At 47.0% G+C, this 6,019-nt stretch overlaps 1 protein-coding gene and 1 long non-coding RNA gene across 2 annotated transcripts in view; one reads left to right on the top strand and one right to left on the bottom strand.

Annotated features, from left to right (window-relative positions):
• Window positions 1-2,208: 2,208 nt before the first annotated feature.
• Window positions 2,209-5,106, bottom strand: LOC114005384 (uncharacterized). Its single transcript, XR_003547248.1, has 2 exons — window positions 5,004-5,106; window positions 2,209-2,552 (listed from the first exon to the last, which is right to left on the bottom strand). It is a non-coding gene; the product is annotated as an uncharacterized LOC114005384 (long non-coding RNA).
• A 103-nt stretch (window positions 5,107-5,209) lies between these two features.
• Window positions 5,210-6,019, top strand: part of GPRC5A (G protein-coupled receptor class C group 5 member A) — a 34,275-nt gene continuing 33,465 nt past the window's right edge. The window contains exon 1 of the mRNA XM_027766830.1: window positions 5,210-5,279. The gene's annotated coding sequence lies outside the window, so the exon portion shown is untranslated. The remainder of the gene's footprint in view (window positions 5,280-6,019) is intronic.

Below are 6,019 nucleotides of genomic sequence, written 5' to 3'. Positions count from 1 at the left end.
TTCATTTTCAGCAAGATGGAAGAGGCTTGCTCTTCTTTCACTTCCTCTAAGATAGTCTTTTCTTTTCAATACTCACTTTGTTCTTGTGTTTACCCTGCTCCCTTGCAAGGCCACACCCACCGCTTTCTTGAAAAGGTGTTTCAGGCAGTCGTGGCTGGTGGTTTGGGATGGTACAAGAGAAATAAGGAAATGGCTAGCCGGTGAGTAGAGAGCCCAATGGCAGCCTTGTTCTGCTGGCCACCTGCCGCGGGCGAGGGTGGTTAGTGTGCCCTGGTGGAGGGGGCACCAGCCCAGAGTCTCTCCACAGGAGTTTCGCTCTGGGGTTGGGTCTGTGTTGTTCTGGGAATGAATCAGTGATTTCCTGTGTCCACTGGTGCCATTGGCCTGGAGACTCTAAGTGGGTTCTGAAGTGACTTGGTGGCTGGAAACCAGACTGGTCCACACCCCATGGGACTCTAGACCTAGTCCTTTGCGATGTTCCTCGGGGTCCCCCACCAACACAGAAGAAACACACAACCGAAGGAACCGGAGGCACACGGTGGTAACCTACCGACTTCCTAACCCAGGAGAAGAGACTGCGGACACCTCAGTGCAGAGATGCTGGTTTGGATGAGGCCCTTTCCATCCTTAATTCAGTTTCATCCATATCTGACACATTGTGGTGTTTTATGCAAGTCTTTAGAGAGAAGGCATGCATAGATGTTTTGCCCTTAAAAAGGTTAGCTGGCGGGGCAGCAGCTAGCATGTTGCTGGACTCCCACATGGCTGAACCCGGTTTGAGTCCTGGACCTGGCAACTTGAAAGTCATGTCAGGAGCATATGTGTGTGTGCCCAAAATCCCAGGAGGAGAATGGAAGAGAGGGGTTGGGCCTGGCCATCCTTCCTGGTGGGTGATTTCTCGCTTTCCCTCTGTCTCCCTCTCTCTTTCTTTGGTGAGCATACGTGCCCTATGACAAAAACAAAAATAAATAAATAAAGGGGGGGTGCACACAGTACGCCTGTGATCGATACATGGTTCTTAACTCTTTCTACCCTTGGGTATTTCATTCTTACTTTTCCCAAATTATGGTTGAGGACGTATAAAAGAACATTAAAGAAAAAAAATCTCAGTTCAGGCCAGCCTGGTGGCACAGTCTGTAGCAAACTGGACAGCAGTGCTGGCAGCCACTTGGCTGACCACGGTTTGGATCCATAGTTGTCCTTAAAACATGTCGGACACACATACTGGGACCTGGAATCCTGATGAGCTGGAGTGCTGGGGAGAGGGGGTCATGATGCGATGAGACTCTATCAAGGGCATTTCCCTCTCCTTCTTCCTTTTTTTTTTTTTTTTTTTTTGAGATTTTTTGGTATAGGGTGCGTGTGATCACAGAGAGGTGGAGAGACAGAAAGTAAGAAATTCCTCCCCACCCCTAGGGGATATGGCCACGACACAATCACTTCTCCTCTATTCTCCTCTCAGGATTTTGGGCATGCGCACACATGCACCCAGTGTGAGTTTCAAGCCGCTGGGAAGACTTGAATTGCAGTTGACCATGTGGGAGTCCAGCACCAGTGGTTAACCACTGTGCCATCTCCTGCCCCCGTTTCTCCCTCTCTCATATATGCACACACACTTTCTGTCATGAATATGATAAATGTGAAAAACAGAAATCATCAAGCCAGTTAATAGGAAGCCGAATATTTACTCTGCATTTAGGGAGAACTGACTTTTTTTTACTGACTTTCTCTTTTGTAAGAGAATATTTTTTTGGGTTCCACTGTCTCACCAAGTAAATTTCCAAAGAGACACTTTCCTTTTTTTTTTTGGAGAAGTTTATGCTATAGGGTGCGTGTGCTCACCAGACAGAGAGAGACAGAGAGACAGAAAGCGAGAAATCACCCCCTAGAGGGATGGCCACGCCACAATCCCTTATCCTCCATTCTCCTCTCGGGATCTTGGGCACGCACGCACACGCGCCTGGCATGAGTTTAAGCCACCGGGTCCAGGACTCGAACCGCGGTCAACTACGTGGGAGTCCAGCGACATAGCCATTACGCCAATTGCTGGTCCTGAGACACTTTCCTTCTATGGGTGCTCCTCCTTCAGGGACATAGGGTGACCTGGGCCGTTGGGAAGCGGGTTCATTGGAAAGCCATTTCAGAAATGGAGCTGTTCTTTGCCTCCTGAATTTGAAACCAGAGTGCCCTAATCCATGGGAGTAGAAATGTTTTCGTGCCTTATTTTATTTGCTAGGGATAAGTGCTTGAAGGCAGGGGGAAGGATGTGTGATTCTCTACTGGGAATGGAAATGAGTCATCCACCTGTGAGCAATTGTGAAAAAGACCTATGACTTCAAACTTGTGGACAGAGGCATCGTAGACAGGATAAAGAACATGGACAAATGATCACATATCATCCTGCGATGTTTTCCCTTTTGGGAGAAATGATAACTGCTTTAGTCTGAAAGTGTCTGGAGACTGACAAACTTCATGTAATTCCTCCATTTTAATAACTGCTTCACCAGGAAAGTATCCAGTCCATCCAACTCCCATTGGCTTGAGTGATTTGGCTGTGAAATGAAGAGAATCAATGAGAAGGTATTTCTAGAATTCTGGTAGGAAAAGTAGGGGTTATAATGTTTTTATGGGCTCACCCATGTTTCACATATTTGCTCCACATCTGATCCCAGAAGCTTTAAGCATTGAAGCTATCCAATACATTTTAATATTTGGGTCTCTGTCTTCAAAACCACTTCCCACACTGTGTGTGGCATTAACATCGTCTGGTAGCCCACATCCACGTTGTCTCATTTATTGTTTTGAAAATAAGGGCATGAGTGTGTGTGTGTGAGAGAGAGAGAAAGACCCTCTACAGCGTCTTGTCATGCTGCAGCCCCTTCCCCAGCCCTCCAGCTGTCAGGATCTTAGCATATGTGTATACACCTGACAGGTTTTCAAGCCAGCCTGGGGATCAGAACCTGTGGTCAGCCATGTGACTTCCAGCACTGTAGTTTGGTTTACTACCAACTACATCACCAGGCTAAGTTCCTAGTTATTTCCTGATAACAAATGTAGCAAAAAGAATCTTCTTTTCAATTATGTACAAAAATCCCGAAGCCTTGGGATTGTTCTTGACTCCTTTCTTTCACATCCCACATCCAATCCATTGACAAATCCTGTTGACTTTATCTTTAAAGTGTATTCAGAAGGTGGCCACTTTTTTTTTTTGAGAGGTTTTTGCTATAAGGTGCGTGCGCTCGCCAGAAAGACAGAGAAGAGACAGGGAGGTGGAAAGCGAGAAATCACCCTCCATGGGGGATGGCCATGTTACAATCCCTTCTCCTCCATTCTCTTCTCGGGATCTTGGGCACAAACACACACATGCTTGGCATGAGTTTAAGTCACCAGGTCTGTGGTTGACTGTGGGAGTCCAGCGACATAGCCATTATGCCAACCACTGGTCCCGGTGGCCACTTTTTAAAACCTCCAGCAACTGTGTTCTCCAGACAACCTTCATCTCTGGCAGAGTCCGCCCACTAGCTGGCCCGTCCTGCACACCGCCCTTCTCCCAGCTGCTGTCAGCCAGGGAGGGTGAGCCTCATAAACGTTAGTCACACAGCTGTCCTCACCCTCCAGCGGCTCCCAGCTCACAAAGAGGAAAAGCCCAACACCTCACGATGACTACCAGGCCTGACTTGGTCTGCACTTTCCCCTTGCCCACTTCCTCTCTGACCTCGGCCCCTCCCACACTCCTCCCTCCATGCCAAGCCTGACCCCTGCTCTACTGCCCCTCCATCTGGGATGCCTCACCCCATATCTCCACGCAGCTCCCTCCCTGACTGCTTCCAGGTCTGTCTAAATGTCTGCTTGTCACTGAGGGCTTCCAGGGCCACCCCACGTGAAGTAGCTTCTGTGTGTCCCAACCCAGCCCCCTCTACTTCCTACTCTGCTCGATGGAATAGATTGACTTGATGGTTGCTTTCTTCCTTCCATGACGTGTGAGCAACCAGAGACTTTGCGTTGTTCACACAGAGTCCTTGCCTCCTGGAGAGGGCCTGGCATGCATGGACATTCGATATACACTTGTGGAATGAAAGCTATCCTCGTCTCAAACCAGAGAGTGAGGAGCTAACGGTAGGAGTCTGGGTAACCATACAATCCTAGGTATTCAGGTGTCTAAAGCACATTTTGCAAATAGCTTCTCTTGCTTGGAAAGGACACTAAGTGTTTTTCAGACCAGGGCCTTCTCCACAGTCTGACCTTGTCATCCTTCAGCTTCCTTAGAATTCTACCTTCAGTAATAACATCATTTAGTATTATGTATCATGCTCTTTAATAGAACTTCTTTAAAAAAAAAAAATCAACTTTTTTTTTTTTTTTTTTAAACCAGAGGGTGCATGTGGTCACTAGAGAGAGAGGGAAAGGAAACAAACAAACAAACAAACAAACAAACAAACAAACACCAGTGGGGTGTGGTCAAGCTGCAATCCTTTTCCCTTCATTTCTCTATCCTGCTGGAATCTTGGACACACGTGCGCACACACCTAGCATGTTTTTCAAGCTGTTGGGATCAAGAGTTGAACCTCAGTCAACCATGCAGGATCCAGTTTCCAATGCACAGTGCTTAGCTATTAATACCAGGCTCTGGGCAGCCCCCAGTTTGTTTATGTTTATTTTTCAAATGTTTAATTTTTGCTCCAGGGCACATGCATCTGCCCTCCCCAGTGGGGCTGACCATGACACAATCCATTCTCCATTCTCTTGGGATTTTGAGCATACATGCACACACTCTCAGAGAGTTTTTTAAGCCCCTGGATCCAGGATCTGAACTGCACAGTTGGCTACGTGGGATCCAGCTGCTTCAACCACCACACCACTGGCTGACCTACCAGTTTGTTAAGTTTTTAAAAGTTTATTTATTGCTCCCCTGAGCAAGTGACACAGAAAGACAGAAATAGCACCTCCTACAGGGTCTTAACACCACGCTTTACCCCCAGCCTGGATCATGGGCTCATCTGTACCTGGTACACTGAGGGAGGTCTCCGCTTGTGGATCCAGATCCTTCCCATGGGGGTCAGTCTCACAGAACTCCAGTTCGCCGAGTTTTGTCAAATGCAGACAGCTGTGGAACCACTGTCACCATGAATATACAAAACATTTTTATCACTCTAAAAATGCTCCTTCCTGCCCCTTTGTGGGAAGCCCTCAGGCCCCATCTCTTGCCACAAAGAACCACTGTTCTGTCCTCGCAGACCAGTTTTGCCTGTCGTAGAATTTTATACAACTTTAGGCGTTCAGTAAGTACTCCTTTACTCTCCTGCTTGGCATGGTGCTTTTGGGATTTATCCATGCTGTTGTGTGCAACTGTTTATTCCTTTATAATTTTATTGTGATTATTATTGTTCTTTTGGCCAGAGGGCACAAGCACTCATGGGGCAGGGGGTGGTGATGGTAAGGGGGTTGACATGGTCACACTGCAATGCCTTCTCTTCTATTTCTCCTTCCTGTCAGGATTTTGGGTATGTACACACATGCACCTAGTGTGTGTGTGTGTGTGTGTGTGTGTTTAAAGAATTATTTAACTTTATTTATTTTAACTTGACCAGAGAGGGACAGAGTGAGCAAGAGAGAGAGAGGGAAAGTGAGAAAGCAAGCTGACAGGTCAGGGACTTAAACTCCAGTGAGCCATGTAGGAATCTGGTGCCTGTAACCACCACAGCATCTGCCGGCCCGCACCTAGCATGGTTTTCAAGCCACCAGGGCCAGGATTCCATCTATAATCAGCCATGTGGGATCTAGCTTCTTTAATGACTAGGCATTGGGGCTGGCCCCATATTCTTTTTCATTGCTGAGTAGAATTAATAGGCCTTTTTTGGGTAGAAAATATTCCCAGGAGGTCAATAGGCAATACTTTTAGTTCTTTCACACTTTGGTATGAATGTGTTTTTTAAAATTCTTTTTATTTCACTGTAGAGCGGGTGCACTTGCTGGGAAGAGTCAGAGAGAGAGAGAAAGAGAGAGAGAGAGAGAGAAAGAG

This window comes from Tupaia chinensis, unplaced genomic scaffold, assembly GCF_000334495.1.
Source record: "Tupaia chinensis unplaced genomic scaffold, TupChi_1.0 Scaffold143728_1, whole genome shotgun sequence".
Classification (NCBI taxonomy): domain Eukaryota; kingdom Metazoa; phylum Chordata; class Mammalia; order Scandentia; family Tupaiidae; genus Tupaia; species Tupaia belangeri.
This window is presented reverse-complemented; position numbering and strand designations above follow the sequence as displayed.